This window comes from Amblyraja radiata, chromosome 5 (assembly GCF_010909765.2).
Source record: "Amblyraja radiata isolate CabotCenter1 chromosome 5, sAmbRad1.1.pri, whole genome shotgun sequence".
Taxonomy (NCBI): domain Eukaryota; kingdom Metazoa; phylum Chordata; class Chondrichthyes; order Rajiformes; family Rajidae; genus Amblyraja; species Amblyraja radiata.
In genome coordinates, this window is record NC_045960.1 from 44,470,970 (window position 1) to 44,498,335 (window position 27,366).

The window sequence follows — 27,366 nt, forward strand, 5'->3', positions numbered from 1 at the left end:
CCTGGCAGTATCCTCCCCATCGTTGAGGTCCTGGAATTCTGGACAGGAGCGAATCTTGTTCCTTTGTTTTAGGCAAGTAGAGATTATCCAAGAAATTATAGGTCGGTGAGCCTCACATCAATGACAGGGACATAGAAACATAGAAACATAGAAATTAGGTGCAGGAGTAGGCCATTCGGTCCTTCGAGCCTGCACCGCCATTCAATATGATCATGGCTGATCATCCAACTCAGTATCCCGTACCTGCCTTCTCTCCATACCCTCTGATCCCCTTAGCCACCAGGGCCGCATCTAACTCCCTCTTAAATATAGCCAATGAACTGGCCTCGACTACCCTCTGTGGCAGGGAGTTCCAGAGATTCACCACTCTCTGTGTGAAAAAAGTTCTTCTCATCTCGGTTTTAAAGGATTTCCCCCTTATCCTTAAGCTGTGACCCCTTGTCCTGGACTTCCCCAACATCGGGAGCAATCTTCCTGCATCTAGCCTGTCCAACCCCTTAAGAATTTTGTAAGTTTCTATAAGATCCCCTCTCAATCTCCTAAATTCTAGAGAGTATAAACCAAGTCTATCCAGTCTTTCTTCATAAGACAGTCCTGACATCCAATGAATCAGTCTGGTGAACCTTCTCTGCACTCCCTCTATGGCAATAATGTCCTTCCTCAGATTTGGAGACCAAAACTGTACGCAATACTCCAGGTGTGGTCTCACCAAGACCCTGTACAACTGCAGTAGAACCTCCCTGCTCCTATACTCAAATCCTTTTGCTATGAATCTATGAATGACGATGTTGGAAAGGATTCTTTGGGATAAAATATACTAGCTTTTGGAAGAGAATGAGCTAGTTAGACAGTAAGTATGGCTTTGTCCAGGGCAGGTCATGTCTTACATACTTGAGTTATTTGAGGAGATGACAAAGGCAAACTTTGAGGGGAGGGTAATGGATGTTATCTTCTTGAATTTTTGTAAGATATTTCATAAAGTCCCATACAATAGGCCGATCCAGATGATTAAGATGCATGGGATCCACAGTGACTTGGTAATTTGGATTCAGAACTGGCTTATTCAAGGTAGACAGAAGGTTATGGTGGAAGAATAGTATTCTGGCAGGACATCTGTGCCCAATGAAATTCCACATGGGGACCTCTGTTGTTTGTAACATATACATATTTAAATGACTGGGATGAAAATGTAGATAGGTTGTTTGCAGATGACACCAAAATTAATGGAGCAGCAGACAGTAAGTAAAGCTGTCAAGGTTACTATAAGATACAAAACAACAGAAATGGATGGATAAATGGCAGGTGGAATTTAATCCGAGCATTTGTGAGGCTTCATTTTGGGTGGTTGAATGTAACGTGCTGCCTCTAGGTACTCTATTTACAGTTTATGTAAGGCGCGGAGTCAGCAACTCCACTGCCCAAAATGCAACACCTCACCTATCTGAATAAAATTCCGCCAGCCATTTCTCTATCCACTTGCCCATCTTATCAAGATCCTGCTGTAATTCTTGAGAAACATCAGTTATTCTTCCACCATAACGGGATTTGCTGAGCACCAGGAAATTGGAACTGACCTAACAGAAGACTGCATATGGGATCTTTCACGAAGAAACTGAAACAGTGCAGTCCAAGGGCAGCAGTTCAACATGCTGGTCAACAGACGATTGCCCCATGAGTTTATTATCAAACTTAACTCAATGAAAGTGTATAGTCAAACTATAATGCCAAGTTCAAACAACAACCAAGGCAGAGATTTAGCATGCTCTAATTTGCAATATTCAACTGGTAATAAACTCGGGGGATTGAGATGTTTTCTCCAAAGGACAATGGACAAACATAAAAGTCATGCGACTATATATTTAAATTCAGTTGTGATATACAAAATCAATTTTAACATTATACAAGACCAAGTGCGACCCGTTGGGTCCTGTCCCTTCAACACGCGGTTGCGGGGGGGCGGCCTTCGGCGTCACACACACACTAACCACCCCCACACACACACACTAACTCCCCCATTGATATTATATTAATATTATTAATTCGCTCCTTTTACCCCATTCCCCGCCCTATCCACTCACGCACAACCCCCAACGATTCGCCGAGTCCCTGCGATCGACGGAGGAATCGCAGGTCTCCATAGATGGCCTCTTCCAGAGAGAGTAATAGCCGCCACGGTCACCTTTCCATCGCGTTGCCCCGCGCCCGCGTGGCGATAACGACCGCCGCCGCCATGTTCTAGAACTTCAAGGAGCCCAGAGGAGTGCGCAGCATGACCTAAGCAGCAGTTTAAAAATGCTAAGTGACAAATTTAAAGAGGTGAAAGTTAAGAAGTCAAGAAGTACAGAGGACAGAACAGGAGGGACGTCACTCGCAGAGCGAACAGAGGCAGGCAATCAGATCCATTGTGATGTCATCAGCGAGGCCATCTAGTTTATTTTCTAAGCTATTTGAGATTTGTGAACATTTTCATAAATAACTCGAGAAATAATGTATGAAATTTTCAGATAAGGCGATTTTTGACATCATGGCATAAATCTCTATCGGAATATGTAAAAATTTCACCGTTAGCGCGTCGTGTTTTTGAGGAGATGTGAAACGCACACGAACATCACACAAATAAATACAAATCCAAGATCAGAATTTTATACGTATAGAGATGTCAATTCCCATTTTCTATGGCTATTTAGTTTCCTTTGATCACTTTGCAATTTCTGCTGTTATCCGTGATGTGAACCTTTGGCTCAGCAAGTTTGTACAAATTCTAGAGATGGAAGTGATTCACTGATTGATAAGATTATAGATGATCTTCCACCTCAAATCCATTGTGATATATATTTACTAACCAGGTGGAAAAGGCTAAAATTGCTAATTGCAGTTTACATTAAAAACTTGTCCCACACAGCTCCTTTGAACTTTGGCCCTCTTACCTTAAAGCTCTGTATGCCCTCTACTCTTTGGCATTTCCACCCTGGGGAAATAAGGTCTCTTCCCCCCTTCTCCTCCCCGCCTCTCCAATCTCCCCCCTTCTCCAACCCCTCTCGCCTCCTCCCTCCCTCCCCCCCTCTCTCCACCCCTCTCCGCTCCCCCCCATCCTCTCTCTCTTTCTCTGCCCCGGGGAGGGGGTAGAGAGGGAGGGGGAGGAGGTAGAGGCAGCACCTACCCAGGTCGCAGAGCAGGCCTCCCCACCAGGCGCCGGGCCCGAGATAGGCTGCGGCCAGCATGGTCCAGAGTGAGGCCCGGAGCAATCTGAGGACGGTGAAAAGCAGCGGAGGGCCGGCCTCTCGTGGCTTCATTTTCAATAAGAATGAAAAGGACCCGACTTTGTCCTGTACTGTTCTGTGAAATAATCAATATATTAATTGAATCCATGTATGGTACTGGTAGGGGAAGAATCATCACTTGCACAAGGAAGCTAAAAGCACATGACAGTATTTTAATTTAATTAAACAAAACAGTAATGAATAATGTAGTGGAACAGGAGAGACAACTAGCTGGGATCTGATAACTTCCACCTTCGGGTAGTAAAACAATGAGAGACGCTGCTGATGCAATGTTTGTAATTTTCTAAGCTCTATTTAAAAAAATATTTTATGGGATTAATGCATGTTGGTTTGAAATTTGTTAATGCCATTTTTATTTACAATGAAATGAGGGAGATCTTTACGTTTTATTGGTTTTTAGGAAGATGTTTGGAATCTCATCAGGAACAAAGTGCTAGAGTACATGAATACATTTTAGCTGATGAGAGCCAGTACAAATTGATTATAAAAGGTGTTCATGCAAGACTAATAAAGTTAACATTTTACAGTGTGAGGACAGATATGTCTGAACAAAAAATACTAGGAACGTCCAGCAGTTCAGGCAGAATTAGTGGAGAGAGAAACACCTAATGCTTCATGTCAATGGCCCCTCTTCAGAATTGGGAAAAAAAATTAAGTGAATTGGTTTTAAATCGCAGAGAGGGTAAATGATGGATGAATACAACAAAGACTATCTCTAATAGACCTTGCTGTCGAGTTAATCTGTTAAAAAAATTATTTTATTGTTGGAAACAGAGAATGTTTCTTGCCTCTATTATCTCATCAGGGGTAAAGATGGAGAACAGTTAATTTAAATTCAAATAATCAAGTATGTCTTAAATGAAAACTTTGTATTTGTAATGGTGGTAAAATTAATCATAAAAACCCATTTGGTTCACAATTTTCCGAAAGGGAAAGGAAGTTGCTGCCTTTTCCCATCCTCATTTCATGTGACACCCGATGTATAACAGCATGGTCAATCTTTGAAGGCCCTCTGAAATGGCTCAGACAGCCGCACAAGTCACAAGGTATTTTGAAATGGGCAATGGACAGTAGTCTTGCTGCCATTACTCATTTCAAGTGAATGAATCAAAAACAAAGTCAGGATGGTTTTAACATGCCATATCATACGATTAAATTAACCTGCCACTGTAAAAAGTTGGATTGATGGTCAGTAAATAGAGCATTGATATAGTTTGAACTGCAAACTGTTGGAGATGGTTTGCCACAAATCAATGGCTCATCAAAGTACGGCATGGTGGCGCAATGGCAGAGTTGCTGCCATACAGCGCTTGTAGCAGCGAAGACGAGTCTACGGGTGCTGTCTGCACAGAGTTTGTATGTTCTCCCCGTGATCTGTGTGGGTTTTCTCCGAAATCGTCAGTTGCCTCCCACACTCCAAAGACATACAAGTATGTAGGTTATTTGGCTTGGTGTATGGGTAATAGTCCCGAGTGTGTGTAGGATAGTGTTAATGTGTGGGGAACGCTGTTCGGTGCGGGCTTGGTGGGCCGAAGGGCCTGTTACCACACTGCATCTCTAAACTAAACTAAAGGGAAGATGAAATTAAAATCCCAAATCACAATATATATAAGAAAATTTCCAAATGCCCGAGGAGTAATTTTAAAAGACCGATCAAAACAATGACTTTAACGGTTTAAGATAATAGGTGGGTGTTGTATTCTAATGTGAACAGGTGGAAGGTGATAGATTTAGGGGATAAACCAGAAATGATAGAATCCACTCAACAGAAAGATGCTGACGACTGCATGTAATCTGTAAGATCTAAAGACTTCAAAAAGATAAACCGTTAACGTCTGAGGGTAAAATAGGTATTTTTGATTCCACTAACAAAACCACAAAGGAAAGATTAATGATAATGCTATGAATAATAAACATTGATTTAGATTTAGGAAGTGTTTAATGTGCAATTGAGGGCTCCCAGTTATAGCAAGAACAGTACAATTAGAGCAATCAACAACATGATGCCAGATATGGAACACCAAAATATTGAGGGAGTATAGGTAATTGGACTATTTTCACCCAAGCAGAGAAGCCACAACAGATTCTATGGAGATTATACGTCCTGAAGATGTTGAAACTTTACTGATTAAAGTAGCATGGTCAAGTTGAGTTTATTGTCATATGCACATATACTGTGGCATATACGTGCAATGAAAATATTGCTTGCAACAGCATGAGAGGCATTTAGACGCGGACAACACACACAACAAACACATATATCATACATAAATTACACATACCTTTTCAAAGATAGCAAAAAGAAAAAAAGGTTGTGTAAAAAAGCAAGCTCCAATTAGAAAACACAAAAAGACTGTCCCCTTGATGGACCTGGCTGAGTCCTCCACTGTCTGGAGCCTCATGCATTCCTGTATGTTGGACTTGCTGTACCAGGCCATGATGCAACCAGTCAGGATACATTCTGCAGCATATCGTGGAAGTTTTTCCAAGTATTCATGAAAATGCTAAATCTCTTTAAACTTCAATAGAAGAAGGGACACTGCCGAGTGATTACATCAACGTGTTGGGGGACCATGAGAGGGCATCGCAGATGTTAATGCCTAGGAATTTGAAGCTGCTAACTCTCGCCACCGCAAACCCACCAATAAAATTGGGACGTGGTCTCCAGACTTTCTCTTTCTGAAGTCAACTATTAATTCCTTGGTTCTGTTGACCTTGAAAAAGAGGTTGTTATAACACCACTCAACCGGGTGTTCTATCTTTCACCTGCATGTTGACTCATCACCACTCATAATTCGGCCAGCAACAGTGGTGTTGTCAGCAAATATATAGTTGGTATAGGAGCTGTGCCTCACTACAGTCATAAATATAAGGACAGTGGAACAGTGAGCTAAGCCCGCCGCCATGGGGTTCTTTGTTGATGGTCAATGAAGGGAGATTTCCTTACCAATCCTTATTGATTGAGATCTGCTGATGAGGAAATCAAGTCCAGTTACGAAGGGAGGTACAGACTCACAGGCCTTGAAGCTTGGTGAAGTAAGACTATTTTTTCCACTGGCTGCAGAGTCCATGAAAAGGGACATCAATCTAAAACTGTCAATGAAAGAACAATGATAAAGCCCAGTCAAATCTCTGAGTGAAGGGTGGTCAGATACCGCATAAGGAAGTGGAGGAAGATATCTACATTATCAAAATAAACAAGTAAAGCCCAGAGGCTAGACTGCCACTTGGGTAGAGCAGTGGGAGCTATTTGAGGACTGGCACTTTGTGAAAGCTTCATAATTACAGCCAGACATTTGAGCTTAGACCTCCGTGACTTGCTGCTTGTGGTTACAAGACAGTAGTACATTGAGCAAATAGAAGACATCCCCGTTTAAAGACCACGCTAATTTATGATTATGAGCATGTAGGCCCCTACAGATAGGAAAGTCATACAGTGTGGCAAAGAATGGATAACATTCTCAACAACAGCGTAAGATGACAGTTCAGTGTTTTTGTCAGTTTTTTGTCATATCTAACATAATTCTCATTAGCAGTATGTTGTATTTTTATTTTGCTTCTATCACCATGGTTAGCATTAGAGCAAGCTTTGAGGTTTTGGGTAAACACTGGTCAGACTAATGCTATGAAAGTCCCTTCTGTCCACCAACTCTATTGGTCCATTGTGAATTGAGCTTAGATCACCTCAATCCAATTTCAACAATAAATTGAATCTTATTCCAAATTATTTGGCAGTAACACACAAAGAGGCCACTCAAAAGGGGAATTAAAACCAATGTTATACAAGTATAGCTGGATCGAGACAGAGCATAATGTAAGGAAATTTTAACCTGCACCTGGTTATATTATAGCTGATTTTCCAGAATTGGGAAGAGTTTCACTTCCCAGCAGAAACATCCCTCACAATGTGAGAAAATATGAGCAACTTGATTTTTTTTTTAAATAATGGAGTTAGATTAATGTCTGATAATGAACACCAAGGAATGGGAGATAATCTTTTGGATTAAATAGCCTTTTTCAGTCATAACTTATTTAGTTTTCACAGATAACACAACTGAAGAATGTGAAATCACAAGGTTGAACCAGTTAATGGAAAGGTCATCAACAGTGAACACTATAGGAAGTTATTTTCAATAAGGTGAATTAATTTTTAGAAAGCTTTTGCAGAGAACATGAAGTGGAGCCCACAATGGAATACACAATCAGAAAAAATATTATTCAATATTCTTAATTATTAACACGTTAAAACTGTGCAAATGGATTTCCTGTTTTAAACTGTATTAATAAATAATGCAGGTTTTGCATGAATTGATTAATAAATGCTTAACTTAAATTCATAATGCGCATGATACAACAAGATTACATTATTTGAATATTTCAAGAATGTTTGATCCACATCCAAAACGTTGCTACGTCCTTATACTTATAGAGACCCACCATGCTAAATTAAACTCCCATTCAAAAAAAAATACAGTTGGGTTGTTTGAAATCTCCCTGTTGGAGTGCAACCTTGTCATGTTCGGGGAGCTTGTGTGTCTCAGTGACCCCTAGAACTATGCCAGTGGGAGATTCGTCTCCTATTAGGGTCTCCCATGCTGGACAGGTCAAAGGGAAAAGGTGAGACAAAGAGCGATCCACTGGTCCTCCAGGTTGGAGGTTGAGCACAGGGCTAACAACCCTGTCTCGTAAAACAAATATGTTACAGAAACAGCAACTGAAGGAATCAACACTACTGAGTGGAGGACCTTCGTTGCTGCCCTACATGCCAGGAGGCATAATAGGCAGTAAGTAAGTAAGTTGTTTGAAATATACCCAGCCAAAAACAGAGTCATTTAAACGTTGTTATTTACCCTGCCTCAACAACTTCAACTGGCAGAATGCTCCATACAACCACCACAGAATGTGTGAAATACTTTCCCCCTCAGATTCCTATTACATCTTTTCACTCTTGCAGTAAACCTATGCCCTCACCCACCTTGGGAAAAGGACTGTACATTCACCTCATCCTCTCATGGTTTTATAAATCTATTTTAGGTCATCTCTCAGTCTTCTGTGCTCCAAAGAATAACGTTTTAACTTCCCCAACTTCTCCCTATAGCTGAGATTATGGAAACATCCACATAAAACTTATTTGCATTTTTTTCCAGCTAAAAGGCATCTTCCCTATAGAATGATGACCAAAACTAAACACAATTTTCCAAGTGTGGCCTTACCAAGGTCTTGTACAATTATGGACAAGATGTCTCATACAACACCTTGTATAACAAGATCTTTATGTGGTCATTCTTGAATATTTCATTAGTCTTCTTCCTTCCTATATGGCCAGTTATGTTGATAGACAAAAAAAGAAAGAAGAAATGTATTTACTAATTATATCAGATATTTTGAAAATGGAATTCCCGAATGGATTACACATTAAAACGTTTGTAAGCATGAGTTCTGCCCTTGGAGTTGAACCTATATACATTATATTATGAACTAAATGCATATTGAGTTATGTTGAAATATTTGTCCAATATTTCTAACTACACTGGCCTCCATTTACTCCTGAAGAATCAGTCTAAATTCACAATCTCCTAGAGTCTGGAATTCCAGACATCAATTTTTGGTGATTATCTTATATCAAGTCTCTAGTTTTTGCCCTATCCCACAGGTAAAAATACACCTGCCTACAAAATATACCACTTAGTACCATACTTTTTTTACATTGATTCAATTTCAATAACAAATTAATTGTTTAAAAAAAGATTATGGACACTACACATTACACATTTTGTCAAATTCCTTTTAGATCCCCTATAAGTCTGATACATTAATACGAGTACCAATATATTCTATGCACCTTCCGGGATTTTGATCACATGTGGTTTGCAGATGAGGCAGATTTATCACGTTGAAGCAAATCATGCAAAGCCTGTAAAGTCCACATCAATGCTCCTTAAAGGCGATGCAGTTGAGCAGGTTCCATACTATGGAATCCACTGCTGGCGATCTGGCTCAGGTGATTCCTTTTTCATTATACATAACCAATGTAATGGCTCTGAGGGCCCTCATCCACCCTTTTCGTTCCTTTTTCCCATCTTCTGCTCTCCTTACCATGTCCCTTCTCCATTAATTACAATAATAATCCATATACTGTCTGATACATCCTTCCTATATACCATTCAAATGCCACTCAAACCCATCCCTGCAGTACATGCATCAATCTTCTTCTTCTTGCGTATGGTGTGCACAGACTAAAGTTGTAGGACAACTTGTTCTATTTGATCTTATTTGATTATGCACGCCGGGTTGATTGCATTCGTCGAAACAGGGCGGACCACATGAAGGTTACAATCTTCCACCCCCATGCATCAATGTTTCACGGTGATGGGATCATGGCAAAGCTCGCTTTTCATTAGCTTCTTACCACCCTAATGACATGATTGGAAGAAAAGTCACAAATAACTCAGTGGGTCAGGAGGACAAGAATAGGCAATCACATTGGGAGCCTTTTTCAAGCTGATTATAGTAAACTCAGCACTTTGTGTCTTTTTTTTTTCGTAAATCAGCATCTGCAGTCCCTTGTGTCTACATGATTATATAGCTACTTTGCAACTTCTTAAACACTCCATCAATATTATCAAGAACTTTCATTATTTATAAACCTCTTTTCAGCCACCCCTACAGTTTATCTGCTTGTTCCTTTCCTAATTGTTATAAACTTTAGTTTCATCTGTTTTCTGCACCATCACAATGCCACCCCATCCTTTCTTATAATAAGATATGCCATCCGAGACGTTTTGTGGTGTCTGTGTAATAATGCCGATTCAATACTAAATTATCAGTAATTTTCTATATGCTTCATGCACATAAAACTGTATCTCTAAAACTGGATTTAGAGCAGCAAAAATCCAGTTTAATATGAACTTTTTCATCACTACAGGAAAGTTATTTTCATTGGTTGATTTAAACCTGTTTTAGAACCAGATTCCAGGTAAGAAATATTTTTAAATGATCCCACTGCAAATCATCTTCATCAAAGTATGGACATTTGAAAGCTCCCTTTAACTTTTTTCTTTCAAATCATGGAAAACAGTATGTGTGCATGTATTGAAATTAAGTTTACTCAGTTAACAATTTTCAATAACCTTGTTAGTAATAGTGAAATGGTCAATCCAAAAATACAGATGGATGAAAATTCCTACATAACATTCAGAAGAATATTTGTGCACAGTATTTACAAAGTTCAACAAGTGGGTCTGGTGATGGTAAGGGAGTGAGAAATGCAATTCAAAATACAGTTTTAGAGATACTGTTTTGTGACATAACTAATTTTATTAGACTAAGAAGTGATTTAGCAATGAGGAACAAGAAACAACGTCTTTAAAGTAAATCGGTCTCAAAAATGAAGGCATTTAAGGAGCAATTCAAGAAAGTCAAAGTAATCATTTTTCTTCACAGAAAAAGTTTGGGATTGCTAAAACCTCAATCCCATTGGAATATAATGTGCATTGAGGATAGGATAAGAGAGAAATAAGAAACTTGCATCAGGCAAAGCAAGCTTAATGTAGTGGTATGTCTGGAAGAGTGCAGGATGTGTAGGTGTAAAATCAAAAGAAAATTAGAAAGCAAAGCGAGGGTATGGAAAATATTGGCAAATATAAATCAAGATAAGCAAGTACATAAAAAGTCAGAGGATAATTAAAGAAAACGCAAACCTATTAGATAAAAAAATAACTTGAATATGACCGTGGGCATATGTGTATATTTCCTATGGAATATTTTGCAACTGTCTTCACAAAACTGGGGGAGGGTAAACGAGTATGCTGAGGATACAATAATTGGTTTGGTGGTCGACAAGGAGAAGAAGTTTTGAACCAGCAATTTATAGACGGTCTGGTCAGTTGGACGGTGGTGAGAGGCAATGCATTTGGGGAACTGCAACAAGTAAGGAGGTACAGTATAGAATCTGTAAGATATTAAGTGGTGTGGCAGAATAGAGAAAGTTTGAAGTATATGTCAAGGCAGTATGATAGGTTATTAAAGTAGTTAAACAGGAATCAGTGATGTTGCATTCATAAAACACAAAACCCAAGTAAGTTATACTGAAACTGGGGCACATTTGGAATATTGTGTATAATTTTAATCTCCACATGTGATTGCATTGGGGCAATGGTGTTGCTGTGCCAAAAATATTAGAAGTGAGTGAAGATTCAATAAGCTACGGTTGTTTTATTTGGTGGGGAGACTGAAGGGTATTTAGTTAAAGCTTATCAAAATATGAGAGACCGAGATAGAGGAAATAGGACGATCCTATTTCTCCTAGACGAAGGGTCATAAACTGAGTAATTGAAAAGTAGAAATGATGAAAAGGCATTGCCCAAAGGGTAATACCTTCGAACAATACTCGGTGTAACTGAAAAGGGGTGACTTGGCAGGGTTATAGACCAAGAACTAAAAGCTGAGAAAAGGCTGTTGCCTTTATCTTAACTGCCATGGGTTAAATGGCCATATTTTGTGTTGTATATTTTCTATAATTCAATGAAATGCAGCACCCACATGTCATATTTTCAAAATAACCTTAACAATGCACGTGAAAACTAAAAAAGATTCCCTGAAATGTCATGTTTCCATCACTCCACTGAAACTGAAATTCATCACATTTACCATTCTTTCTTCATCTTTTGCTCGAATGCCAAGTACTCAATCGTCCATTCCTTTTTAACCTTGCACAACATTTAGATTTTCAAAGTCCAACTTTGCATTGCATGTTTCTTGCTTTGCTTCACATTCCATTTTCTTCAAAAAAAGTCATGAAGTGGTGGAGAAACTCAGTGGGCCAGGCAGCATCTCTGAAGAACATAGATAGGTAACATTTTGGGTCAGGGCCCTTATTCAGATTGAAGATGTGTCCTGACCCAAAATGCAACTTATCCATGTTCTCCAGAGTTACTCCCTCTTCTCCTCTCTCCCATCAGTCAAAATGTATATTAGTGTGAATATGCCCAACTCCAGTTTCAGGGACAGTCACTTCCTAGCTGTTATCAGGCAACTGAACCATCCTACCACAATTAAAGAACAGTCCCAAACTACTATCTACCTTGTTGGATACCCAGAGGCTGTATTTGATCAGACTTTACTGGCTTTATCTCACACTAAACTTTATTCCCTTATCATGTATCTGTACACTGAATGGCTTGATTGTAATCATGTATTGTCATTCCGCTGACAGGTTGGCAAGCAACAAAAGCTTTTCACTGTACCTTGGTAAACGTGACAATAAATTAAACTAAACTAAAATAAAGTAAGCATTCAAACCACCCATTTCACCTATTTGGTGTTTTAATAGGCAATAAAACCATTAGATTTAGTCATAAACATAATTCCTTTAGAACCCGAGGCCAAAAATATAATCTTGAGAGCTTTTATTTTATTAAATTGCATCGAAAACTGAAGCAACCACGTTTTTCCTGTAATAGAATATAAAATGTGCCACACTCAAGAAAACATTTCAAATTTGAAATTGTCACAATTACGAATAACAGCAGCCATCAATTCACAATGAAATGAGTGCAGTTATACAATCAGGTAATCTAGGTCATGAATATTTGGACAAGTACTAAATCAGTGATGGTGGCTCTAATTAACTTCCCTATTTAATATCAGAGTTAACCGAAGCATTTCAAGGTGGGCATACCATGAGTTTGACAAGTGTGGAACGTGTTTACTATTTATTCACGACAGCACATTTTCTACCATTCAATAGGCAGTGTTAAACAATCCTACACACAGTAGATCAGAACAAAAGCTCTTGTGATTTCACATCAATCATAAATAGTGATGGATGCTTTAACAGCTAACAAGGGGGAGGCATAACCCAATCCGCAATGATAGTGGAGCTCAGCACGCGAATGCTAAAGAAAAGCCCATTTCATTCATAACCACGATCAGCCAGAAATGCATAGTGGATAATCCATCCAAGCTGCCTCGCTAGATCCCACCATCAGAGATACCAATCTTCAGCTAAATCAATTTACTTTTCATGATATCAAGAAAAGACTCAGTGTTGGATACAACAAAGAGCCATCGGTCCAGAAATCACACTGGCCGTGGTAATGAAGACTCATGCTTCTGAACCAGCTGCACCTGAACCATGTTGCTACAACACTGGCATGTACATCATCTGCAGGAAAATTACCCAGCTACGTCCTGTTCACAAATTGTAGGAAAAACCAAGATGGCTAGTTATAAACATCTTAATATCAAAAATCAGCAAAATGATGGGATGTGTCATCGATAATGCTAAATAATGGCACTTGCATTCCAATAATTTGCTCCCCAATGCCTATTAAAACCATTCATCTCCAGTCCTTATCACTGGCTTGATCCAAACATGAACTGGGAGCTGAATTCTGGAAGTGAGGTGAAATGATGGCCTTTGTCACCATGGCACTACTTGTCCAGGTGCAGTTATAAGTCTTGGTAAAACTGAAGTCAATGGACATCACCTGAAAAGTATCCAATGATTGCAAATAGTGAAATAGCTGGAGTAATAGAACCTCCATCATATCAACCCCAGGCCATCATTGCTGGAGTTGCTTAGGGCAAATTCTCAGGTCAAATTATTTTCAACTGCTTCATCAATGGCCTTCCTTCCAACATAGGTCAAATGCCCGAGATATCTTGCAGGTATGTCCTATTCAGTGGCACACATCATTCATGACATAAAAGTATCAGCCTGTGACTACTTTCAACAAGTGAGAGAATCTAACCCCTGCCCTTTTATATTCAATTACATTACAATGGCTGAACCTTCTATATCCTGAATATCACCATTGACCAAAAATTCAACTGGATCAGCCATACAAATACCTACTGAAAGAGAATAAAAGATGTTGTGGCAATTGACTTACTTTCTGGCACTCCAAAACTTTCCGCTATCTACAAGGCACATGTCGAGAGCACAATGTTATACAGGTACTCTACATTTACCTAAATAAGTCCAGCTCCAAACAAATCAAAGAATGACACCATCAGGACAGAGTAGCCTGGATGACAGGTAGCATATCACATATTCATTACCTCCATCCCCAGTGCAATTGTGACTGCAGTGTTTATCATCGAATAACGACACTTTCGTTACTCATCTAGGCAGCTCTAACCTACTTGCCTGACCTGCTGAGTATCTCGAACACTTTGTGTCCTTTAATGCATCTACCAAACGGCAGTTTTCGTGAAGATGGGGGATAGGGATACGGGTAATGGCAGCAGGTATATTGGAAGAACATCACTCAGTTAAATACACCCCACTTAAGTCATGCATCATTGAGATAAAAATATCTCACTGTTCCTTCATTATTTCTCAGTCCAAACCCTGGAACTGTCTATGCAACAGCACTGTGGGAATAACTTCACCTCAAGGATTGCTGTGGTTCAAGTTAATACCTCATCAGCACATTCAAAAGCAACTTGCTCAGGACAATAAATGTTGGCCATTCTAGGGACATCTACATCCAACAGAATAAACAAGACTTTTCATTACCAATTCTACTGGTTTGTATGTCAATTATCAGACATCTATTTTTTTTATAAATCTTTGAGAGAAACCCTTTCAAAATGTGTCATCCCACTACAGATCTGAGTTCCTGCTTTCCTACATGAATATGCAGGTTGAAATAATTCAGTCACACCACGTGATGAAAGAAAAATATAATGTTGCTTAGATTCAATTTGTGTCTCAGCTAATACTCTATTGTACAAACATTCTTGATTGGCTAATCGTGTCAGATATTAAGAGATAAACCTGTATTCAGTATTTATGAAATATGGTTCAAAGTTGATATTTTCATTATTATCATGTTAATTTGTGTAATTTCAGGTAATTAAACAAAAAAAAGCAAAGATATTGATCTATGTATGTGAATACAATCGAGGTCTTCCACTTAGGCGTTCTGATTAGCCAGGCTCATATTGGATTTACTTTGATAAGTTTAGTAAAAAAACCCGAAGAATATTTTCAGTAGTATCATTCAGTACTTCAAGAAATATTGGGAAAAAATGTTGCACAACATTAGTGAATATGTCCATAAGTTATTAGTTGAAAACTTTTTTTGCACATTTCTTTTTGAAAACTGTCTGCATGGTCACGTTGGACATCAATCTGAAAGGAGACAACACATGACAACAAAACCACCAACCTGATGCACTTTTAAAAGTTAAAAGAAAACAGCATAGTTATTACTTCCATTTAAAGGGAGGAGTTTTTCAATTTGCTACTGTCTATGTCAGAGTCGCTCATATATAAGTACCAGCATTTATACTTTTGAAAGCACTTCTGCTTCAGATGTTCCAAGATATCAGGGAATAATCCAACAGGGGATACAAAACTGAAATACAGTCCAGAAGAGAAAATACACTGGTATGTTATATTTCATTTTTCTAATTATGTCAGCATGCAAAGGAGCAAGAATGCCATGTGCCTGATTTCAATTTGTTTTGAACAGGATAGATTATTACATATGTATATTTATCTCCTTGTAGTCCTTTGCAAATTTATGTCAAATGATAATCTGAAACATGGACTCTAAGAAAGACATCATCCATAGAAATATTCAATAATTTGTCTGAAAAGTGGACGTCAAGACTTTTCAAAATCAATATAACTTGAAAGGTGTGACTGTAGCATATTGTTAGTCTCAATTTTTCATTTTGATACTATATATTTCATTATACTAATAAATATATATTGCTCCATTCATTATTGATTATAAATGTATATATTTTTTTAACCTTTACAGAATTTACCATCAAGTATGATTTCAAATGAAATTGGTGCGCTTCTGATGTCTATGTCTGTAACCCTGGTTTATGGAGTGGGATATAAAACCTACAATCAATCACCCTATAATACAAAAAGTCTTGGTAAGTTTTTGTCTCATATAGAAACAGCCTTTTAAGATTGCTGTGGTTTACACTAATTAAAAGATGTACCAAGACCAGCCATTGGACCCTGTAGTATAGCCCAAGATGAAGATACTAGTTTATGGTTAGTCTGGGTGATATTTTTGTTCTTAATTTTACATGTCATAAAAGTTAGAGCAATTAGTTCTTCACTTTGCCCTTACTCAAATAGACTAGTTGCCATGTAATGTCAGTTCATTCAACTTCTAATGTCCTTATTCGTAGGGCAAGCATTCTCTGATCTCCTAAAAATGAACTATGTGCAGAACATCACTTATCCAGAGTGGTTTGCAGCCAATTAAATACTTCATTTGCAGTCCAACTGCTGTAAGTCAAGATTCAAGAGAGTTTATTGTCATGTGTCCCAGATAGGACAATGAAATTCTTGCTTTGCTTCAGCACAAGAGAATATTGTAGGCATAAATAAATACAGAACAGATCAGTGTGACCATATACCATTGAATATATATATATATATATATACACACACACATAAATAATTAGATAAAGTGCAGTGGGCTATTAATGTTCAGAATTTTGTTGGAGTTGAGTTTAATAGCCTGATGGCTGTGGGGAAGCAGCTATTCCTGAACCTGGATGTTGCAGATTTCAGGCTCCTGTACCTTCTACCTGAAGGCAGTGGGGAGATGAGTGAATGGCCAGGATGGTGTGGGTCCTTGATGATGCTGGCAGCCTTTTTGAGGCAGCGACTGCGATAGATCCCCTCAATGGTAGGGAGGTCAGAGTCAATGATGGACTGGGCAGTGTTTACAACTTTTTGCAGTCTTTTTCCGCTCCTGGGCGCTCAAGTTGCCGAACCAAGCCACAATGCAACCGGTCAGCATGCTCTCTACTGTGCACCTGTAGAAGTTGACATACCGACCCTCCGTAATCTTCTCAGGAAGTAGAGGCGCTGATGTGCTTTGTTTATAATTGTATCAGTGTTCTCGGACCAGGATAGATCTTCAGAGATATGCACGCCTAGAAATTTGAAGCCCTTGACCCTCTCCACCATCGACCCGATGATAAAAACAGGACTGTGGGTCCCCATCCTAACCCTTCCAAAGTCCACAATCAGTTCCTTGGTTTTGAGTAAGAGTAAGAATAAGAGTAAAGTAATTAACAAAATATACAGCAGTTGATCAACCCATAGTGTTTTTCTTTGAAGGTTTCTTTATTCTACAAGTGAATCCCTGTTTGCCTTGCCCGTGGGCAGCAAACAGTTAAGGGCCTGTCCCACTTACGTGACCTTTTCGGCGAATGCTGGCACCCGTTATTGGTCGCGGAAAATTATCAACATGTTGAAAATTCAGCGGCGACCAGAAAGACACTACGACTCTTTGGATGACGAGGATACCTCTCACGACCATACAGGCGACCCCCTGGCGACATGCCCCCCGGTTACACCCTGTGAAACCCATCACATGTCGGGTGCTGGCTGTCACCGAAAAGGTTGCGTAAGTGGCACAGGCCCTTTTCTGCTACTTATGTGGGACACCTTTAATTCGCCCTCCAGTCATTCAAGCTCATTACAGCCTCGCCGTGTGCTTCTGCATGTGGCTAGGGTACAGACATCTGGACTTAATGACTTGCTGAGAAAGCAGCAATAATTGATTTTTGTACGGGTAAAGACAAATGTACAGAAGAGCTTGCATATTGACTGATTTTTACTCAGTGTTGCTACTGATCTGCGTAACAGATATTATCAACCCCCTTCAAAGCTGCATGCCCATGACTGCCATTGCAATGCTGAATGCCATGCAAACACAGATTCCTGTGGAGAATCAAATAATGAATCCATCTGCTCATCTGTTTGTTCTCTCTCAGCCAGTATCCATTAAATAATTTTATGATATTGCTGGATCCATGAGCCAATTAAAAAACAAATATCTTGTTTAGAACGCTTCAGGTATTTACTATCCCTACAAAATATCTGAGGTACCAAAGCAATACCACAGATGCTCAATGTGGACTCCACACACCATTTGGTCAAACATTGTGCTCCAGCATTAATCTAAGCTATGACAGTTATTTGTCCAAGCCCTCCATGTTTTCAATTTATTTTCATATGCTTCAAAAGTTTCACTTCTTCATAACATCAGAAAACTCAAAGTCCTACATTCACCAATGAGGAATCTCTTGGGTTATATCTGTCACCTGTACCTTCTGTTCGATATTGGTGCTATTTGGTTCAATATGTGCAGAACATTCTAAGGCACCTAGAATATGCTTCCGACTGCAGATACTGGAATCTTGAGCAACAAAGAAACTGCTGGAGGAACTGAGCTGGTCAGGCAGCATCTGGGGAGGGAATGGACAGGCAACCTTTCCGGTTGGGGCCCTTCTTCAAACCAATTTGGAGTACGGCGGAGAAAGCTGGGAAAGAGAGGTGGGGGTGAGACAAAGCCTGGCAAGTGTCAGGTGAAAACAGTTGACCGATGTTGGCTGATGGGTGGAGTAAGTGACAGCCGAGAGGTAAAAATTAGACTGGAGGGTGTCAGATGTGGAGAGGAGTGAAATGGAAAACCGGATGGACGGATATGTTCAGATAAGGAATGGAGGAGGAGGAGGATGTACTGCGTCTGATCTGATGTCCCCAAAAATGGGCAATATTCAAATGGATCTCAGAGTTTTGTTCTTTTAATTATTTGAAATAAACAAGTAGATATTTCAGTCACACTTTAAGTACAGTCAGTAAATTCAGCCTATTGGCATTGGTCTTAGTTTCTAATTATCATGAGTACCCCAAAACTGTGAAAAACTTTGTTCTGTGTGCAATCGAGGCAAATCATACCAGACATGAGTACTTCAGGTAGCACAAAAGAGAAAATAAGCAGAGTGCAGACTATAGTGTTCAAGCTATGGAAAAAGTAGAAGGTGCAAAGACCATAACAAGGCAGATTGGAAGTTCAGAAATTCATACCTCACATCTGAGGTCCATTCATGAGTTTGATAAAAGCAGAAAAGCAGTTTTTGAATCTGGTGGTATGTGCCTTCAAACCTTTCTATTTTCTGCCTGACTAGAGATTGAAGAAGAGAAAATGACTAAGGTGTATAAGGTCCTTGATAATGCTGGATACTTTTCAGAGCCAGCATGAAATATAGATAAGAGTCGCAGGGGGAGATAAGGGGTTGGAGATGGTTTTCTACTGGTTTGTGCGAAAGATGGGGCTACATTCACAACTCTCCATAATTTCTATCTAATTGACTTCTAAAAAGCATTATTGTATCTGCCTCCACTGCCATCGCTAGCAACAAGTTCCATGTGTTTGTATAAAGAAAAACTTACCTCATTGATCTCCTTTAAACTTTCCCCCTCTCACATTAAAACTATGCTCCCTACTATTTGACATTTCCATCCTGAGAAAAATAATTTGACTATCTACCTTATCCATGCCTCTCATAATTGTATATACTTCTCTCAGGTTACTCCTCCAAACCATCAGAAAATAGAATCCAAGTTTATTCAACCTCTCCCTATCTTTACTCTGGGCAAATTTCCAATCCAATACTCTCTCAATCTAGGCAACAAACCCAGTGTACCTTTTCTGCACCCTCTTCAAAATCGCCACATCCTTCCTGTAATACAGTGACAAGAACTACGCATAATATTCCATAATGTAACCTACCCTAGGTTATAGCCTGAGTTGGGCACCATCGTGGGGGTGGAAGATTGCAACATTCACGTGGTCCGCCCTGTTTCGACGAATGCAATCAACCCGGCGTGCACAATCAAATAAGATCAAATAGAACAAGTTGTCCTACAACTTTAGGCTGTGCACGCCATACGTAAGAAGAGGAAGAAGGCACCATCTTGGATCGCTGCCATGGATTCTGCTTCACTGATTAAAATGTTTTTTCCTGCTTCATTTATATTCCTCAAGGGCCCTGTCCAATTCTTCAGCCTTGTATGGTTCCTTTATCTTTTGGGCGAAATTTGGTATATCACTTGTCATCTTGGGTTCCCAAACTTTGGCATCCTTGCCTTTCTTCCTCATGTTGGTCCTGAATTCTGACCAGATAACCTGTAAACAACTCCAGCATCAGATGTGGACCTACCCACAATAGCCTTCCCAATTTATTCTCATCAGATCCTGCCTAGCCTTTTCGTAATTTAGTCACCTCCAGATTCAGGGACAGTTTCTTTGAAACTGTTATCAGGCAACCGAACCATCCTATCGCAACCAGAGAGCAGTGCTGAACTATTATCAACCTCATCAAGGACCCGATGGACTTTACTGGCTTTACCTTGCTCTAAATGTTATTTTAGTTGTACAGGTGTGTAGGTTAATTGGCTTGGTAAAGTTATAAATTGTCTCTCGTGTGTGTAGGATAGTGTTAATGTGCGGGGATCGCTGGTCGACGTGGACTCGGTGGGCTGAAGGGCCTGTTTTCACACTGTATCTCCAAACTAAACTAAAGAAAAGGATAAATCATATACCATTTAATTCTTCATGTGTTTGGTAATACAACGTCCTTGAAATGTTAATGACAGTAATTAGTTAAAGTTAGACACCGAGAAAGCTTAGGTACACAAAAATGCTGGAGAAACTCAGCGGGTGCAGACTGAAGAAGGGTTTCGGCCCGAAACGTTGCCTAACTCCTTCGCTCCATAGATGCTGCTGCACCCGCTGAGTTTCTCCAGCATTTTTGTGTACCTTCGATTTTCCAGCATCTGCAGTTCCTTCTTAAACACCGAGAAAGCTTATCTCCTTGAATGAAGTACTTTATACATTTTATTTGCATTTGGAAAATAATCTGTGATGGTATGCAGAAAGAATTGATGGTGCATTCTTAACCTTTATGTTTTAGACAAAAGGCTGAAATAGATGACCTGACAATAAATGCTTGCTCTCACTTTTGTGTACCATAGCCGTGGAGATATCCTATTGCCCACTGTAGATTTTTAGTAGCCTGGTTTTGCTCTTGAGTAAGTCACACAAAACAGTCGTCATACATCTGAAAATCAACGCAACCTGGACAACAAGATGAGGTAGTTGTGAAATTCCAAATTTTGTGAGCTGTTTATTGGACAATATTCACACCAGGAGAACAGCTTGCTGAAAAATCACAACATAAAATCTAAATATATCATGGTTGCAAAAACTTCTTTTGAGGACAAAATAAAGAAAACATTATTTTATTTGCACTCTGTCATTCCAGTATTTTTTTTAATGGTTTACATTGACCTGAGATGATCTTATATTGACCAATATGTGCATATAAAAAGCACATGCTGGAATTCATGTAATTTTAAAACTTCTCAAAAATTCCAATGTTTTAACAAAAGGTTGCATTTTAGTTCATTATTTAGAAATTATATTGTGCTGGTGTTCATTACCCTTAAAATTTGCTTTACCAAACAGGTTATGAATTAAAAGGACATAATTACCAGAGTCCTGAAGATAATGCAAAGGGTACCACGGGTAAGAAACAACAATGTTTAAAGGAAGATTAATATAAATCTTTCCTTAAAATCACTTTTATGTGGGTGTGGAAATTTATTGTTTGAGAATTCTCAGACATTCCAACATAGAAAACATAATCTTTTGAAAGGCAAATTTGCTTCTTTGAAAAAAGTTCCTTGAGGATGTAATTAACACAAGATGAGTGATAGTAATGATTCAGATTCAGATTCAGATTCAATCTTTATTGTCATTGTGCAGTGTACAGTAGAGACAACGAAATGCAGTTAGCATCTCCCTAGAAGAGCGAACATAGAATAATGGAACAGTAAAATATATATATGTACATACAGTGGCAGTACTGCAATTTTTCTGGGGGAAGGAGTGTCCGGGGGGAGGGGGGAGGGGGGGAGGTGACTGGCAATCACCAAGGTGCAGAGTTAAGTTGTGTAACAGTCGCAGGGAAGAAGCTGTTCCTGAACCTGCTGGTCCGGCAACGGAGAGACCTGTAACGCCTCCCGGATGGGAGGAGGGTAAACAGTCTGTGGTTGGGGTGAGAGCAGTCCTTGACGATGCTGCACGCCTTACGCAGACATTGCTTGCTCTGGACAGACTCAATGGAGGGGAGTGAGGAACCGGTGATGCGTTGAGCAGTTTTCACCATCCTCTGCAGTGCTTTCCAGTCGGAGACAGAGCAGTTGCCATACCATACTGTAAGGATGCTCTCGATGGTGCAGCGGTAGAAGTTCACCAGAATCTGATGAGACAGATGGACGTTCTTTAGTCTCCTCAGGAAGAAGAGACGCTGGTGAGCCTTCTTGACCAGTGTTGAGGTATTGTGGGTCCAAGAGAGGTCATCAGAGATGTTGACCCCCAGAAACCTGAAGCTGGAAACACGTTCCACCTCCGTCCCGTTAATATGGATGGGGGTGTGCGTGCCACCCATGGACCTTCTGTAGTCCACAATGAGCTCCTTGGTCTTCTTGGAGTTAAGGGCCAGGTTGTTGTCAGCGCACCATGCTGCTAGGAGCTGGACCTCCTCCCTATAGGCCGACTCATCGTTGTCGCTGATGAGGCCAATCACCGTTGTATCATCTGCATACTTGATGGTGGTGTTAGTACCATGTACAGGTGTGCAGTCGTAGGTGAAGAGGGAGTGGACGAGGGGGCCCAGCACACAGCCCTGTGGAATGCCGGTATTCAGGGTGAGGGTTGAAGAGGTGTGGTTGTCTGACCTAACAGACTGGGGTCTGTTAGTTAGAAAGTCCAGTATCCAGTTACAGAGGGTGGGGTCAATGCCCAGGTCGCTGAGTTTGGTGATCAGCTTTGAGGGGATAATGGTGTTAAATGCTAAGCTATAGTCGATGAACAGCATTCTCACGTAGGTGTCTCTGTTGTCGAGGTGGGAGAGGGCGGAGTGAAGTGCCGTTGAGATGGCATCCTCCGTACCCCTGTTCTTGCAGTAGGCGAACTGATAGGGATCCAGTGTGGGAGGTAGGCAACCTTTGAGGTGTGCCAGGACCAGCCTCTCGAAGCACTTGGTGATGATGGGAGTAAGTGCAACTGGGCGGAAATGGGAAATGATTGTATATACTATATACAGATCTTCAGAATGTATTTTATAAGGAGCCAATAAAAAGGGTATTGCACAGGGTACGTGCACACAGGTTTGTGGCATATAAATTGATAAGGATATATGACAAAAAACTGAAAGTTCGAAATATAGGGGTCATTTTCAGGTTGGCAGCAGTGGGTGCCACATAGCCAGTGTTGGGGCCTTAACTGTACATTATCTATATTAATAACTTGGTAGAAAGAACGAAGAGTAACATGGTGAGTAGATCCCATTCCTGGGGGCGGAGTTGTATTCATGAGATGGTCATGGAGTGGAGGATGCTCCTCAAACTGCGGAGCATCCTGGACAATACAGCTTACCCCCTCCATGCCGCACTGATCAACCAGAGGAGTACCTTCAGCAACAGACTGGTTCCACCAAGATGCAGGAACAGATCCTCTGTCCATGTGGCTATCAAACTTTTCAACTCATCCCCCTTATGTTGTGGGGTAGACTGAGACTGACCCCCCCCCCCCCCCCCCCCACCTCCTCAATCTTTGCAGATCTTCCAAGCCGTCACTTTAATTTCATGTTTCATGCATTTTGTCTTTTTGATGACTGTTGGCAGAACAATTTCCCTCCTGGGATTAATAAAGTTCTATCGTATCGGATCGTAAATTGTGTGAACACAAAGAGCCTGCATAAATAAATTAAGGGAGTGGGCAGGGACTATGTCAATAATACAACGATGTGGGGAAATGGGTATGTATCCAATTTGGAAGGAAAAGTAAAACAGCAAACTATTATTTAAATGAAATCTGACTACAAAACATTGGTGTACGAAGGGATCTGTGGTGCATGAAACGCAAAATGTTCACGTAAATATACAGGGCACTGGTGTGAATTCATCAGGAGTACGGCATGCAACTTTGGTCTCCATATTGAAATAAATAACTGGCAATGGAAGCAGTGCAGAGAAGTTCAGGATTTGATTCCTGAGATATGGAGGATTACCATATGAATATAGGTGGAGACTACACTCATTGGAGTTTAGAAGAATGAGAAGTAATCTTATTGAAACATTGGACTTTGGACTAAATGCAGGGAAATGGGTTTCACCCAATATGCCAACTTATTGCTTCAGACCACTTAGTTGGCATAGACAAAGTGGTCTGAAAGACATGTTGCTGTGCTGTACAGCTCAGAAAAGATTAGAACTTAGAAAAGGAGTGCACCTCAAAATGGCCACTTAGTTCACTTTTGCAAGATTAAAAAAAAGTTTTTTTTGTTTCAGACGACTATCGTAACGTTTTCAAGAAAGGCAAAGTACCATTAATAGTTCACTTAAAAATGCAAGTGCCAAATTACTTCCAGGGCAACATAGTTGGTGCCAGGGTTCATGATACCTTCATGATATTCCACGAAAGCATGCCTGAAAATATATTCTGCCTCAAATCACAAAGGCTTTTGTTTCGAGTCCAGCGCATTATTATTTGGCCTCGTCCTGCCCGATCTCTCCATGATGTTTGACAGATCAACGATGCCATCCGCCCTCACTGCCTCTCTTCTACATCCAATTCCATAGATTGTCTGACTCTTCCTTAAATATACACTTTACAATTTCAATTGATTTCCATTGACCATCATACTTGACCCTGGATTTCCCCTTAGGTTTCACGCTGGCTTCCATTCCATTAAGAACCTCCTGACATTATCCACAGGAATGAATATCATCAGACATGTTGTATGCTGACAAAAAAAAAAACTATACCTGCTCAAAACCTGTCTACACCACAGCATTATTACTAAGCTGTTAAGCGTTAACCCATTTGTGGAAAAATCAGATTCTCTTCTAACTAAGCACTGAATCTACTGAAGGCTGCTCTCTGTTGCAAGATTCCATTGCTCCCACTGGCCAGACTCTGAGGTTGAATCAGACAGTTTTATAATCTTGGCATCCAGTTTTACCCAGGCCAAGTCTCAAACCGCACACCATATTTATCAAGACCGTGCATCCTGCTTCTTACTTGACACCTCACCTCTCCTGCTGTTCAAACTCTTCTAAATTATTTTTGTCACTTTTCAATTCAACATGAGGAAGTTTAAACACAAGGAAGGGAAATACAAACTACCTTGGGTCTTGGGCAATGTAGAATCCACTAATACCATGGTGAAAAAAAATGTGTTAAATAAATGTCCTGCAAGTTTGTGTACTTATGGCTAGCTGACTCACCAGTGATCTGTTCACCAACACTGTGCAGATTCAGCCAGGGCTACTTGAGCCAAGACTTTATCATAACCTTAATCCATGCATGGACACAAGAGATGAATATCAAAGCAAATGTGACAGTAACTACCTGAAGCGTCAAGGCAACAATTGATCAAGTACAGTGCCAAGGTGCTCCCAGTAAATTGGGAAGTAGGTGTTATTTCAAAAAATGTTCAGTGGCTAGAATTTTATACAAAGCAAAAGAAGGGCAGTGGTTGTCAAGCCATTCATCACAACTCCAGCATTCACTGCAGGAATTCTTCATGAGAGAGTCCTGAGGCCAACTCTCATTAAGTTTCACGAACAGTTCTGTCGAATTCTGTCGTTCTGTAACAGAACTAATCTGTTCTGTCTGATAGGAACGGGGCTGATTGCATGATATTATTTAGATAAAATGTTTGTGCTAACTATATCCTGGACTTAATGGACATGCTCAGCAGTTATTAAATACGATTTAAGGCAGAATGAGGGAACAAAAAATATAACTGCAACAGGTGCTAAGTGCACTATATTAAAGGAAGTGTTCCTTTCCCTTGGTTACCTTGTAAAGCGGTGAGTGTTCAAGTGTCTCCTACGACACTTACTCAGCAACTTTCTATGGGGCCCTCTCCGTAAAAGGCCTTGAATAGAATCCTCTGGTGTCTCACTACATCTGTCAAAATTCCTGACCAAATGAAGAAATAGCATGCTCTATATTGTCTTAAGTGCCAATAGACATATTGCTGAACGATGGTGCTACCTTCCAAATCATGAGGTTTCACCCTAAAACACCACATGTTCAAAACTCCACAATACACATCTTTTTGGAAACTTGCTTTCTTTAAGCAATGATGCCGACTTTGAAATCACCCAGCACATCAATGCAAATTTGGTTGGATGAGTAATCTGCTTGAGTTGTCACAGTTCTGGTTAGTCAAAGCATTTTTGGAGAAATTTCAGTGAAAATGATTTCTTGGGGAATTTAATATAAAAAGAGAGAGGTTATAGGACATTGGTAAGATTATTACATGCAGCATTGGTGTCCTCCTTTAAAGAAGGATGATAAATATTTGAGAATAGTTTTCGAAAGGCTTACGAGGCTAATAACAGAAATGTGTGGGTTGGCTTCTAAGGAAAGGTTGGACAGGACTGGAGTTTAGATGAATGAATGGTGACGATTGAAAGGTCTTAATAGGGTGGATGTGGTAGGAATATTTCCTGTTGTGAACAAATCAGATGAGTCACTACTTAAAAATAAGACGATGCCCATTTCACGCAGAGATGAAGCATTATTCTTTCCTCTTAGAAGGTTGTGTCTTTGAAAGTCTTTCTCAAAGGGCAGTGAAAAAAGAAACTTTAAATATTTTAAACTGAAAGGTAGATCGAATAATAAGCAAGAGGGTGAAAGGCTACTGTAGATGGGAAAAATGATCCAAAGCTAATGATTTTATTAAATGCAAAGCATTTGTGTTAGGGTTAGGGTTAGAATCAGTGGCCTACGACTAATCCAAATATTCACGTAAATCATATGATTCTCTTAGAACAATTGTTATTATCCGAACAACGTTCTGGCAGGCAGGTTTGCTAGTGCTACACATGTGGGTTTAAACTAAATAGTCGGGGGGAGGGATTGACAAATTAGGAGTATAAAGATGGAGTTAAAGGGAATGCGAGTACAGGAAAAAGTTAAAAAAAACTCTCAAAGTAATGGGAAGTAGAGTTCGAGAAGGGATAAGAGAGTAAGGTCATGGCCAAAAGTGGAGGGGAGGTAAATACCGAAGTCAAAGTGTTGATTATGAATGCGCAAAGTATAAGAAATAAAGTGGATGAGCTTGAGGCTCAGTTAGAAATTGTCAAGTATGATGTTGTGGGAATTACAGAGACATGGCTGTAAGACAAGGGCTGGGAACTGAATATTCAAGGGTATACGTCCAA

The 27,366-nt window shown here is 39.9% G+C and overlaps 1 protein-coding gene across 1 annotated transcript in view; it reads right to left on the reverse strand.

Moving 5' to 3' along the window:
* The window catches only part of nt5dc1 (5'-nucleotidase domain containing 1), a 492,890-nt gene that overhangs the window by 288,848 nt on the left and 176,676 nt on the right, over positions 1-27,366 (reverse strand). The window lies entirely within an intron of this gene.